The sequence below is a fragment of the Primulina huaijiensis genome, chromosome 14, assembly GCF_012295235.1.
Source record: "Primulina huaijiensis isolate GDHJ02 chromosome 14, ASM1229523v2, whole genome shotgun sequence".
Lineage (NCBI taxonomy): Eukaryota > Viridiplantae > Streptophyta > Magnoliopsida > Lamiales > Gesneriaceae > Primulina > Primulina huaijiensis.
The window spans coordinates 12,025,494-12,041,432 of record NC_133319.1 but is presented as its reverse complement, the minus strand read 5'-3'; positions in this window follow the sequence as shown (position 1 = coordinate 12,041,432).

Genomic DNA, 15,939 nt, shown 5'->3' with positions numbered 1-15,939 from the left:
GAAATGAGAAAACAAATAATAAACTTTTATTGATTATTAAAAAATTGTTAATTAAAAGAATATAACTCCCCTATAAAAAAATATATTAATTATAAAAAAATAGAAGATAAATAACGGACTGCAAAGTTCTTTGTTCATTGCAATTGTTTTTTTTTAGATTTGATTGATGTACTATAAATGTGTTCCAAAAAAAATCCATCAATCAATATGTTCTAAAAAAAGATTTGTTTGTGTTGGATAAGTTTCAAAGGTAGTCGAATGTATCTGTTATATAAATGTTTATATATGTAGACATTTATGGTAGAATGTTCGGATAAAATAAAAAAATAAAACATTATGTCATTGTAAAACTTTGCAGTCACGTTAATAAAAAAAAAGAAAAAAAAGAAAAAAAAAGTGTTTTTATTCTTTGTAAATTTTCCTATTTTGTTTTCAATATTAGTTTATTTAATTGGCTGCTTTACTAATTAGCCTTTTTCAATGAGAGTTAATATTCATTCCAACTCCATGAGTGTAAATCAGCTATCCATTAAATATTTTGACCTAAAAGAATATGGAGTTGAAGCTTTTACAAAAAAATTATCGATATTATACATGTTATGGTGGGTGGTGTGAATTGTCTTTTTGACTATATTATCATAAAAAAATTTAGAAATTAAAATATATATATATATATATTGTTACTTTATATATTATGTGAAAATAATAATAAAAGCACATCTAATTATATATTAATATATTAAACGAAAATATATATATATATATATAAATCGGTATATGACTTTGTTTTTAAAATGAATATATTTGTATATTTGAATATATAAAAGGAATAAAGAATCTAAGTTGTGATTTTTCGATAAATTTTTTTACTAAGGGACTAGTAATAAGATAGTGTGGGGGTGTGATGAAACTTAAAATTAATAATTTATTATATGTTAAAACCTATATTTTAAAATTTAAGTTTCATTAAAATTATAAAATTATGTTATTTTAGTATTGTGTGTTTATATTTAAATGTCTTACTAAATATGTTTTATTTTCAGGTTTTCTACGTGTTGGTAAAATAATGATAACTCAAGCTAGAAAATTCAAATGGAGGTGATTCAAATATTTTTGGAATCCTTGAGAAATTATCTACAACTTTGCAGAAGACATGATTGCCTAAAAAGTTGGTTAAGATGATCAAATTGTGAAAATATCAAAAGGAGGACAAATTTACTTTCACCATGACCAGCATATAGTAAAAAAATCATAACTATTTCAATATTTAACCAAATGAGGTGAACCAAGTGGCCAAATTCATCTACAGACAATTCCCCACATGTTTGCTGTTTTGAGCTGAGTCAAATTCGGTGATTAAAGTCGTGGAACAAAGCATTGAAAGAAGGGGCATGGAATTGAAGTTGGAGGAGACAAAGACTACTATTACAACTACATTGCATTAATAGAATTTTTGACCCTTTCTCTCATTTGGCCTATAAATAGAGGCCTTGTGCTAGCTTGAGAATCATTCTATCTCATTGTAAAATATAGTGTGAGTGTGTATAAAAGTTCTAAGTTCCAATATATTTTCCATTTTCCAATTTATGAGTGATGTTTTTAGTGTTGATCAAAAGTAAGTTCATGGAAAGCTAAATCTATTATGTCAAGGTGAAGAGGATGAATTCTTGGTGAAGTAAGATTGTTTATATTTTGTATATTCTTTCTTTATTTCTTTTCATTTTGCTAATTTCTTTTTATTGTAGGTATAAAAATGAATTATTTGTTGTTATCAATTTACATCAAATGCTTGATACCATTGAAGTGGTTATCTTGATTTGTTGTTTAATTTTGATACAATAAATATTTCATCAATTATTATTGTTATATTATACATACATATATATACGATAGCGTGGTTCTGCCAGTTGTTCTAAATGAAATATTATGATATCTAACAATCTAACATTTACTTTATCGCAACTAACTTTTACTTTCCGCATCTAACTTTTACTTTATCGCAACTAACTTTTACTTTCCCGCAACTAACTTATTAAATCATATATTTCATTTAGGCAATAGCGTGGCTCTGCCGGTTGTTCTAAATGAAATATAATGATTTAATTTGACATTTATTTTATGCAGTTATATATTTATATAGTTATATATATAATCATAGGTACCATATATAAAATATCGGTGAATTCGGTATTTTCTATAGTGAGAACTATATTATATTAGGTGTGTGTTTAAATATTTAATTTTCTTGGAACCATTATTTATGGTGGTTTCCTTTGTTTTACTTTTAGTTAAACAATATTGCATAAACCAAGAATAAATCCTCGAGCCTTGACAAAATTTATAATTTATAAACTTCGTTCTTTCATTTGGTAATCTATGAATTAATAAATTTAAACTTAAAATAACCTCTCTGTGGATCAATCTCGTACTTACGAAATATATTACTTGCAGACAACCTACACTTGGGTGAATTATAATTTAAGTAGTAGCAGCAGGAGGCTTAACCTGAAGACCGCCCATGTTTTAAGAATCTTATGAATGCTTGTTTCAAATACTATGATTTTCACGAGTTTTCTTTACGATGATTAAACAAGTATTTTTACAAACTTTGATTGTAGTTGTTTTTAATTCAAATATTTTTGGACGAACAGTTTAGCTTTAACGCATTTTGAATGATTACTATTTAATTAAGAAAATTTTTATTTTTCCGTAAATTTTAAAATAGTTTAAAAGTACAGTACGTTACATAAGTAGGCTGCAAATTTTATACCGCTGTAAAACCTCTATGAGTCTAGTTTGCAACGCAAAAAGTGGTTTGTCATTTGGATACTCGAGCAAGGAGATATGTCATTTTTCCTACGGTCGCTGCAAGCTGCACGAAAATTCAGTTTTGCATATATATGTTTAAAATATCTGAAACTTTCGAATTTTAAACATCAAAATCAGTTTCAATGTTCTTTCAAGAACAACCCGCTCTGATACCAATTGATGGAATCGATTAGGGGGATCATCGTTGAGCTACAATAGCCCGGTTCTTGAAATATTGAACACCGATGAATTAAATCGAATTTGGTTTTCAAAACAAGCGGAAGACACTCGAAATAATCCTTCGTATAAACCGATAAAATATTTTGTAAAGAATTTAAAATATATGGAAATTGAATGAGTAAAAATATTTTAGTTGAAGCATTTTATCAAATATTTGGTATGTAATATTTTGGTATTTGAAGAACACATAAAATGCTTCAACAAAGCATTTTTAGAACTATAAAAATGATAAGTAAATACAATAAATAAATAAACACGAATTTGTTTATGGGTGTTCGGAGACTTCAAATGCTCCTACGTCACGCCTTCTTCCCTTTGAGAAGGATTCACTAGAAGACTTTGATTTTTACAAATTTTTGTACAAACCCACTCCGAAAGGGCATCACCCAACTAGAACTCCTAGTACTCAAGATTATTGGCATCACCTCAAAATCAGCATATTGTTTAATGTCTCATATGCAAAGACTACAAACACAATATTTTACGTCTTTGTGTAAAGTCTCACTCAACTAATATTTGAAATTCAACTCTCTTGTATATGTGCGAGTGATTGTGTGTGAGAAATTTATCAGTTACATTTTACATCTCAAATGTATCCTCACACAAGGACTTGTGCTCTCAACTCGCTGATTTCGTCATGCTAACTGCTCATGCTTTGAATCCTCTTCAAAAGCTCTTGTTTGATCTTCAAGATGCTGTATTTATAAGCTCAAACAATGATATATACGTTATACACAAGAATACGACCGTTTGGAAAATTTATGTACTGTTTCTGAAATTACAACGCTCAAATTCGTCTTTGTAGACATTTTCCCGACTGGTCAACTCTAGTCAACTCAACAAGTCGTTCAGTTCAATTAGTCAGCATCTGGTTCAGTTCAGTTGGTCAGCTGCTGGTTCGGTTCAGTTCAGCTAGTTCAGTTGGTCTGGTTCGGTTCAACCGGTCTGGTTCAACTTGTCTTCAGCTGGTTCTAATCAACTGATTTTCAGCTGGTGGTTCAGTTCATTTCAGTTGGTCAGCAGCAGCTGGTTCAGTTCGGTTGGTGTGCTGAAATAAGCCTAGCTGATTTCAGTTTGTGCAAAACCAGTTGCTTCATTGTCATTTATCAGCATCTTACGATTTGATTCAGACTTTAACTTTTGAAGATGATTTGTAGATCATCATCTTATATTTCCAACGCATACTGAATCGCTTCATTTCAATAACCGAGCTGAGAGATATGACCAAAATATCGTAACTGCTCAAACCTAAGTGATTGCTGTTTTCGTGCAATCAGTTTGGTAATTCAGCGATCAGTTATACCTTGATAACATCCGAATTTGCCAAACTAACGTGAAATACAACTTGTTTCAAATTGCGTTTTCGTATCAATCAAGTTAGTGGATTGTCATTTGAATCATCCAGTTGAGAGATATCATCAAAATACCGAAACTTGCCAGAAATTCAGTTTGTGCGGAATTCAGTTTCAATTTGTTTCTTGTTTTAATAACTTCACACTTGAGTAAATATGTTAGAAACACAATAACAAATTTTGTTAACAACAAAATTAAGATTGTGAACTTGAAATGTTCCAATAACCTATGATAGAAACTTACCAACGAATGATGAACATTGGAGAATTGGAAGTTCATATCAAAGCAATTCCTGAAAAAGAACCAGATCGATTGGTTATTGGGCTAGAGTTTCTTGAGGAACATAAATATTGAAAACGTCTAGAATATGGAATGGAGCTTATGGCTAAGGATAAAATGTGTAAAATTCAATGACCACAAGTTCATTCTCGATATACATTCCAGTAAGAATGTTATATAAACAATATAAGGTAGAATATTTTGCTGCTTATATTGATTCAAACGACGTAATCTGTACAACAGAAAGATGAGTTTTTCCAAATAATTTGGAAGAATATTTACCTAAGATTGCTGGAAGAAATTTCTCTAAAAGGATTTTAATCTTATGTAAAAGGATTAAAATGACAGAAATCATGATTGGGGGTGATGGACAAACACTTTGGTATAAGATAAAACAGCACCAATTTATTTTCATGATACAAGAGCTGACATTCTGTTCGGTAATAATTTCCTACAAATGTTTAAGTCCTACACGCAAGAAAATGAGACTAGACGTTTAGTGTTCACAACACCTTGTGATCACAAAATCATAGTCCAGAGACTAAGAGAGGCGTTTTACAGAAAATTGCCAATTTAGTTTCGCAGTAAGTGTGGTGATGAAGAAAAACTTCTGAACCCAAAGATGAAGGATTCTAGACTGTTTGGAGAAACAATGCTCCAATTATGAGCAGATCAGAAGCTCCAACCAGAAGAAATATAATGCGTCAAGATTGCTCTACAACAGAGAGATGTAGAGTTTGAATCAAATTTAAAATTAGAAGATGTAAGAGAAGGATCAAAGAAAATTATAATGAAGATCCCTTGACATGGTGGGATAAAAAACAACTCAAAGCTTGCTTAAAATTAAGGAAGGTAAAGAGTATGAATTTGTCTGATGCAAGTATATCCCAATGAACATAGTTGATCAAAGGGATATACAAATTATAATCAAGGAACATCTGAACCTTGGTGTAGAACCTAAAATCAGTACACATAAAACTCATGAATTTTTTAAATTGTTAAATTATTTATTTAATTTTAATATGATTTTTAACGATGCATTCTTTATGGTTTACATTATTTTAAATTATTACATGTTTATTTGATGCACGTTAAAAAGTTCTCTTTAGTTTTATGTTTCAGGCGAATATTCGATGCGGGATCGGGAAAATGGACAGGTGACGATTTAGTCGATTTATGAAAATGCCAAGAAAATTGGTATTTTAAATGATTTACAAAATTTTAAGCATTTCAAAGCCTAATTTAATTTATTATGTGATTTTAAGATTTTAAACCTTTCAAAAATACTAAGTTGAGTAGTGGGGTTTTTTTAACCTTGTAGATTATTTTATTAAATTTTTGAGTGGGTTTAAATGATTAGATTAATAATATTTTATCACTAATTAGTTAATTAAGCAATTTGCTTACCCTAATCTAATCCATTCACTCACTCACACATACACACACACACGTTACATTATACACACACACCCATCAGCACACACACACACTCCACTTTGTGATTTTTTTCTTTTTGAAAGGAAACCAAGGGTTCTTGAGCCCTTCTCTTTAAGCAGCCTCCATATCATTCCTTCCCCTCTATTTTTCAGTAGATTCACGCTGGTTTTGTAGAAATCATCGTACCACAAGTCATCTCGGATCGATTCTCGCATCTCCTCGCGCGTTATTCGTCGTTTAGTGAGTATAATCATCGAAGGCATGTATAATCTTTCGTTTTCGCATCGATCTTGTCATAGTAAATATTTTTATGCTTATTGTATGTAAAAATCTTTGTATGTTATGCAAAAGTTTGAGCAAAAATGTTTAAAACGATTTTGGATCAAAATTTTAGATCTCAAAATCGAGTCTGCTGTCATTTCAAGTTTTGCGAATTTTCGGTCAATTTTATAGAAAAAAAATTTCATCATATAAAACATAGTAATTTTTGATACCTTTGATTTGACAGTAAATTTGTAATTTTCGGACAAGAAATGAATGAGTTATGATCATTATCGTGTGACTGCTCAAACTGTGATGTTATAAAATATGTTCTCCATGTTTTTTGAGTTTATTGGTTGTAGGCTTTGTTGGGAATCTCCGGGTGATCATTGATGCGTTTAGGTATGTCACGGGTTGAGGTCATACGCTTTTCGGTGTTTCGTTTCGGTTGGTAAAGGTTTGGTTACATTAGAAGTTATAGGGAAGCAAATGGGTAGAAGATGATTTTTGGGGTTTGAATCGCGCCGCAGTGCTGCATCTGGAGCGCCGCAGCGCCTGAGGTACATGTCTAGTAGCTCTGCGGCCCTGAGAGGTTGCGCCTAGGCACTTAACCAGCATTGCAACGCTACCCTATAGGCGCCTAGGCGCTGGTTCAGGAGTCTCCGAGCTTCAAGTTTAGGTGCTATTGTTTCATTTGGGTATTAATACGTCGTTATATCCAAGCTTAGTGAGGCTTAGATTAGACGTTTCGAATTTTGAATAGGGAACAATGAACTACGGTTTAAGCGAGGTCCGTGTCTTCCAATGCTTTGGAAATGTTCATGCTCCACATCAAGATTGTTTCGGGGTTCGATGTCATGGTTTAGTATTTTGATTAAATATGGTTGAGTCCCAAGTGGTCTAGAAATTCATACGTTATTTAATTATTTCGGTGGTGAGATTGATTGGTACGGTTAATTTATGGAGTTTTAAATGTAATGACCTCATATCGTATTATCATAAATCATACTTTGATCATAGATAATTCATGAAATTATCATGTGATTACATGTATGAAGTATATAATTAACCATGAAAGTGAGAAAATAGGTGGTGAGAAAGAAAGATTGTATTAGAAATTGATTTGTGTTTGAAAAGTATGCTGAACCGCAACGGAAAAGTGACACATGTTACGGTTTTTGGCATAATTCTCTGAATATTAGTCCAAATGAATTGAGACCAATTTCATTAGAAAGTTAATACATAGTTCTAAAACTTTCATGTTTTGATTTTTGTCCATATCCATTTGGAAATTGGGGCAAAATCATCTCGAAATGTAATGTGTGCATTGAAGTTTTTGCACTGACACATTTTGGGAGGATGAGCATAACTCTCGTATCCGATATCCAAATTGAGTGAGGTAAGACATAGATCTACAACTTTCATGTTGACCACTTTTATTAATTCGAAACTTAAACTAAAGTTTCGGACATAACAAGCCGCACACCCGCGCAGGATCACACGCGCACGCGCGCGCTGGCAGAACCAGGCGAGTGGCCGCATGAGTTCTGGCACCACCACGCGCACCGCCTCAGCTGCACACGTTTTAAAGAAGATCAGCTTGAAGTTTGCGGCAAATTCCTTGGAGGCTTTGAGAGTTGAGAGAGAGAAACGAGGGAATTCAAGTTCTATCAGTCGAATCTACCTCGAGACGCTATCAGAACAAGAAAAAAAATTATATATTCGGAATCCTCGCGTCGAGAGCTTTCTTTTGAGGTAAGATTCATTTGGTTTCAGCAACTTTAATTATAAGGACCGTGTATCGTATTATCGTAAATCATATTGTGATTATCGATAATTCATGAGATTGTTATGTGATTAGAGAAAATATGTTGTAATAATGAAAGATTGTACTAGAAATTGATTTGTCATTGAATGATATGTTGAACCGCAATCGAAAAATGACACATTTTACGTTTTTCGGCATAATTATCTGAGTATTAGTCCAAATGAAATGAAACTAAGTTCATTGAAAATCTAATACATTGTACTAAAACTTTCATGTTTTGGGTTTTGTCCAAATCCAATTGGAAATAGAGGCAAAATTATCCCGAAGTGTAACGTGTGCATTTTAGTTTCTGCACTGACATATTTTGGGATAATGAGCATAAATCTCGTCTCCGATATCCAAATTGAATGAAGTTGGTGGCAAATGAAAGCCAAGACATAGATCTACAACTTTCATGTTGACCACTTTTGTTAAATTAGAACAGAGGATGTTGGACAGAATGGCTCGCACTCGAGCGCGATATTTTACCGCCGCGCTACTAGCACTCGGGGGACAGAACACCTCGCGCTCGGGCGCGAGATGTTACCACCCGAGCGCGAGACCGCCTTTGGCCAGGTGATAAGAACAAGTTGTTATTACGTTTTTTTTTCATTTTTCTTTCATAACTTCGAGAAAATAAGAGAGAAACTCGATTTCTATCCTCCGAATCTACCTCGAAACGTTGTTCAAACTTAGAACAAATTATATATTTGAATTCCTCGCATACAGAACTTTCTTTTGAGGTAAGTTTCTTTTAATTTCAGCACCTCTATGTATTGAAATGCTGGAATAGCATGTATTTGAAGTCGAGATCCATATATGTGGTAGAATAACCGACAAGAAACTAAATTTTCAAGTTGGAATTGAATTATGTTATGATTTCGATTTGATATGAATTTTCAAAGTTTCAAAAGATATTTGAAACTTATATTGTTGATTTTGCATGAATTTATTGGTTGAAATGAATATGTTCTTGATGTAGATAGATTTTTATACTGATATCTTTAAGTTACATTGACTGGAAATGAAGAATTGAGGTATGTTGCGACCGAGTAACATACAACAGGTATCTGTATCATATGATATATGTTTGTTTGATTTGATTGAGAATATACGTCTATATGCCTTATTTGTTGAGTTGATGTGGCATACATGACATACACGTTGAGCTATGATCCTTGGATACCTTGATATGATTGGATTTGATTCTGGGGTTGTGAACACGATTCTTTGTTGGGCATTATGTGGCCCTTAAAGCATAGTCATTTGTAGCCCCGATGATTGATTGAGATTTGAAATTTGATGGCGCTTTGTCGACGCTATCATACGAGTATCTCTGATTGATGCCGGTATGCCAACTCGATCATTGATTTTATAGCGATTCGATAGATTCTGAGATATGCTCGGTGGATGGGCATTTGACCTGATACCTCCACGACATACATGCATTGCATACCATATATCATTGTTTAGATACGTGTGTATAAATTGTGGTTGTTTTAGACTGAGCTTTGCTCACCCCAGAGGGTGCTGCTGTTGTCTTTGTATGCGGACAATGACAGGTACTCCAGGATATTAGGAGGCCGGAGAAGGTGCTTCTGGAGGGAGTCATAGTTTGAGCTGAGTTTTTATGTTTTTCTCAGTTTATATATGTATATATATTGTCGCATGTCCCAAGAATATGAGTTGTTTATATGTGTTGGTTATGATTATGTGTGGGCATAGTTTATGATATGAGATGAAATACTATTTTTAGTATTCAAATCATAGATGAGATATTTTGGGCTCATTGTAAAGAAAATTTTAACTCGTTTTCCGCTGTAATTAATTAACTATAATCAAATTACATTGTAATCACGATTAAGAGCTAAGGGCACCACACTAATTATTGAAATGCCGGAAAATCATGTATTTGAAGTCGAGATCCATATATGTAGTAGAATAACCGACAAGAAACTAGTTGTCAAAGTCGGAATTGAATTATGTTATGATTTCAATTTGATATGAATTTTCGAAATTTCAAAAGATATTTGAAACTTATATTGATGATTTTGAATGATGTTATTGATTGAAATGAATGTGTTATTGATGTAGATAGAGTTTTTATACTGAAATCTTCAAACTACATCAACTGGAAACGAAGAATCGAGGTATGTTGGGACCGAGTAACATACGACAGGTATCTGTATCATATGATATATGTTTGTTTGATTTGGTTGAGAATACACGTCTATATGCCTTATTTTTTGAGTTGATGTGGCATACATGACATACACGTTGATCTATAATCTTTGGATGCCTTGATATGATTGGATTTGATTCTGGGGTTTGTGAACATAATGCTATGTTTGGCATTATGTGGCCCTTAAAACATAGTCATTATGTCGCTTTGTCGACGCTATCACACGAGTATCCCTGATTGAGGCCGGTGTGCCAGCTCGAGCATTGATTTGATAGCGATTCGATTGATTCTGATATATGCTCAGTGGATGGGCATTTGACCTGATACCTCCACAACATACATGCATTGCATATCATATATCATTGTTTAGATACTGGTGGTATATATTGTGGTGGTTTTGTACGGGTCTTTGCTTAACCCAGAGGGTGTTGTTGTTGTCGTTGTATGTGGACAATGACAGATACTCCAGGATATCAGGAGAAGGTGCTTCTGGAGGGAGTCACAGTTTGAGCTGAGGTTTTATGTTTTTCCCAGTGTATATATGTATATATACTGGGGCATGTCCCGAGAATATGAGTTGTTTATATGTGTTGGTTATGATTATGTGTGGGCGTAGTTTATGATATGAGATGAAATACTATTTTTAGTATTCAAATTATAGATGAGATATTTTGGGCTCATTGTAAAGAAAATTTTAACTCGTTTTTCGCTGTAATTAATTAACTATAATCAAATTACATTGTAATCACGATTAAGAGCTAAGGGCACCACACTAATTATTGAAATGCCGGAAAAGCATGTATTTGAAGTCGAGATCCATATATGTAGTAGAATAACCGACAAGAAACTAGTTGTCAAAGTCGGAATTGAATTATGTTATGATTTCAATTTGATATGAATTTTCGAAATTTCAAAACATATTTGAAACTTATATTGATGATTTTGAATGATGTTATTGATTGAAATGAATGTGTTATTGATGTAGAGAGAGTTTTTATACTGAAATCTTCAAACTACATCAACTGGAAACGAAGAATCGAGGTATGTTGGGACTGAGTAACATACGACGGGTATCTGTATCATATGATATATGTTTGTTTGATTTGATTGAGAATACACGTCTATATGCCTTATTTTTTGAGTTGATGTGTCATACATGACATACAGTTGATCTATGACCCTTGGATACCTTGATATGATTGGATTTGATGCTGAGGTTTGTGAACATAATGCTATGTTTGGCATTATGTGGCCCTTAAAACATAGTCATTAGTGGCCCCGATGATTGATTGAAATTTGGGATTTGATGTCGCATTTTCGACGCTATCATACGAGTATCCCTGATTGAGGCCGGTGTGCCAGCTCGAGCATTGATTTGATAGCGATTCGATTGATTCTGATATATGCTCAGTGGATGGGCATTTGACCTGATACCTCCACGACATACATGCATTGCATATCATATATCATTGTTTAGATACTTGTGGTATATATTATGGTTGTTTTGTACGGAGCTTTGCTCACNAAATACGCTTTTTAGTATTCAAATAAGATATTTTTGGGCTCATTGTAAAAAAAATTTAAACTCGTTTTCCGCTGTAATTAATTAACCCTAATCAAATTACATTGTAATAATAATTAGGAGTTAAGGACCTCACATTTAAGTTGTTGGATTATTGTATTAGTATGTATGTACAGTAGTAGCCCAAGCGAGATCCAACGAAGTCCTCAATGTTATGTAAGCATGTTCGACGTACAAAAGAAATTTTTTTTATATTTTTGAGGTATGCTAATTGTATTGTGACCAAATATGAATGGGTTTGGAAGTCGGAGAACATGTCCATGGACCTCTCCACCCCGGTAAAGTATGACCGGATTTTGATCAACATTGGAAAGCGATAAAGTATGACCAGTGACCAATCCACCTAGTAAAGTATGATCGGGGATCTTATGTATATGGTAGTGGACATCCCTGCTAGCCCAGTACTGTGGTTTAGTCTGATCAGGCGCACTATGTTATGGGTCACTTGCTTTGAAACATATCTCTACGCAAAATGATGATTATTATGTATGTTTAAGTATGTATGATGCAAGTACGTTTACGAAAAAGTTCATGAAATGTTGGCACATCTATGTTTATGCAAATATGTTTAGAATTTAAGTACGTATGGGCTACTCTAAAAAGCATATGGTTTTATTATGTATTACTTGCTATTATCAGTTTATACGTGTTGAGTCTTTAGACTCACTAGACTTGTGAGACCCCGAGAATAAAATAGTATTGATGTCATTTTTGTAAATAAGTTGAAAAATATTCAATTTATTTTGATGGGATTTTCGTAAATAAGTTGAAAAATAATGAATTAATTTTAAGGGCAAAATAGTAATTAGTGACATATCTTGATCATATGAAGTCCAAATGATTTGATATTTGGATATAACATAGAAAACTCAAAGATATACAAGTTTCATGTTTTGAGTTTTGGAAAATTGGATTGTTTGACTAGTCCGAAGGGATATACCGGTGTTAAAAGGGTAAAATATTTTATTAAAATATTTTCATGGAGTTTAAGTGAGTGGTCGGAAAAAAAAAATTCTAGTACATTTAAAGCAATAAAGAAAGGCAGACGTTTCACCCTTATTTTCAAAAATATGAAAAACCAACACCCATATTTTAATTAATTAAAAAATAATTATTTATTAAAAACATTTTATGTTTTTCAGACCTCAGTCTCGTTCTTCAATCGCAACTTGAATAATCCTTTTAAAAATACAATTTTATGCATAATGGTAATAAAATCCTATTTAACGTATAATCATGCATATCACATAATCAAGTAAGCAATTAAAATAATAACCATTTATCAGAATTCCTAGATCTGCATGCTGTTGGATTACGTTGTCTTAATTTTGGACCTTACAATGAGGATTAAGGCTATTTTTAAAATGATTTATTTATGCTTAAAGCTTATTTTAAATGATTTTAAAGGATTTAATTATGCTTAAAGTTACTTCAAAATGATATTTTATTATTTATGATTTAATTATGCTAAAATGATTTTAAATGGTTTATTTATGTTCAAAAGCCATTTTAAATAAAAATATGATTTTAATGCATGTAATTGTATATGTATTATTTGCTATCCATGTTTAGAACGTGCTGAATCTTTAGACTTACTAGGTTTGTATGATGCAGGATTTGATGATTTATGGGAGGTGCTGACGCTTGAGTAGATCGAGTGCAGAGTACACATCCGAGGGCCGTTATGTTTCCGCACTAGCTAGATAGATAAATGATTTAAAGATTATGTTAAGATTTTTTAAGATATTTTTATGCTTTGTTTTATTGTTAGTTGATCTTTTCAAAGGTCGATTTAGGAATTTTTGTTAGTCGATGATTTAGGATTTTATTTTATGCAATTGAGATTTAAATTGCTAAATTATTATGATCCATGATTAGGTTAAATTATTTTATGTAGAAATTTAGAATTTATGATTTAGGATTGGAAAAAAAAAATTTAGAGGTCGTTTCAGTTGGTATCAGAGCCAAGGATCCACAAAGGGTTGTGTACTGTCACTTCGAGAAGCTCAAGAAGTCACGCCTCAAGTATGTGAGTTTTTACTGCTTTATATATTATATGTTAAAATTTTTTTAAATGCTTATATGATACATGATATAAATGTTAGTTGCATATTGCATTTAAAATGTTAATTACATGTTGAGTAGTGGAATTGTTTGGTATTGATGTTTTACTTTTGGGAGTCATAAGTTAATCGTGAATATTATGAATGTTTTTGGGACACGTAGATTTTTTCTGAGAAAATACTGATGACTCGTGTGTACTAGTTGAGTTAATTATGGGAATTTCACCCAAGGAATAATGATTTGAGGATTGCGACGACTTTGGGAGTATAAAAGTGTATAACTTGGGATGTTAGGTTTTAATGAAAAAGGTAAGATTTGTTATGAAAATTGATTTTTGGGTGAATAAGTTTAAAATTATTGAAATTCTTGTTATGGGAAACATGTAGAAAGAAATTAGGAATGCAAAAAACTTATGAGTTAAGCGTAGAATTTTCGAAATTAAGGACCAATGGGATACTTTTTGAGGAAATTAAGAATTTATTTTGCAATTGTTAAGGAATTTGGGGACTAGTTTAGCAAAAGATGAGAATGGAATGGTTTAAATGATATGAATTTTTGATGATTTGGGCTCGAAAGGATATTTAGAACTTTGAGATATATTAGGTTATAACGTTATAAGGGATGTTAACCAAAGGTGTTATAGGATGAATCAATATTAAACTTGAAAATCTAAGAATTAGTAGATGTGTTTGGGATTTTAAGGTTGAAATATGAAAGGTTGATGAATATTTTGGGTATAATATAAGGAAAGTAATATACGATAAGTGTGGTCATCCATTTTGAATATTGGGAATGGTAAGAAAAGTTGAAATTCGAGGTTATAGAAAATGAAATTAGGTCACCATGGGTCGTTGTAAGTTGAGTTTCACAAACGAGGATTTAGAAAGTAGATTTAAATGGGATTGAGGACCGAATTGAGGAGTAAGATTTAAGTTAGAGGTTAAGTTTGAAGTGGATAAGGAAATCTAATCTTTGTAATCATCAAGTCAAGGAAAAATTTCGAGGACGAAATTCTATTTAAGGGGGGGAGAATTGTAACGCCCGAAAAACCAACCTATGTAAACCACATGCATGCAAAATTGTTTTAATTGCCTAATCATTTTATTTAATTGTTTTTAAATGCTTACATGATATTTATTATATGATTAAATGTATGATTGCATGATTAAATGATTGTGTGACATGTTTTCATGAAATTAAGGATTTTACCTGAATATTCGATAATAGGCAAGGAAAAAGAGACCTGGGACGACCAAGACAAGAATATGTATTTTTCATTAAATAATGGCAAGGCTTCCTAATATGAATAAAAATGATTTAATTTTCCTAAAAATGTTGGAGTTCGAATTATTTTACAAGTCGAGCTCGATTTTTCCCAAGAAGCCAGTTTTGGGAAAACAAGGAGTTTTAAAAGATCAAAAATATTATTTTAGAAAAAATAAATTTATAAACTTTTATGTTTTAATTAATTAATTGTTATTGGACTCAATTTAATTAATTTAAGTAGGGCCAATTACCTTTAAGTTGCAAGCCCAAACCAAAGCCCATTTAACTTACAAATTAAATTATAAATAGGACTCCTAGGCTTTCATAACCTCACAATTCACTTCAATCAGCCGAAAATTCACTCCCACACACATAAAATTTTCGAAAATAAGGAAAGGAGAAAAGGCTAGGAGTTTTCGTCGTCCGGTCGTTCAACGTCACACCCTCGCCGAAGATCGAATAATCGAGCGTTATAAACGCAAAGGCACGTTTCCTAAACTCTTTTAACACCATACAAATCATATTATGCATGATTTAATTGTTTATACACGAAAAATACGATTGTTGGATTAATTTTACGGTAGATCGTATATTTTCAAAAACACGACGATTTTACGCTTTTATGGAAAATGTTTTGAATCATACGAGTACACTGCCAAA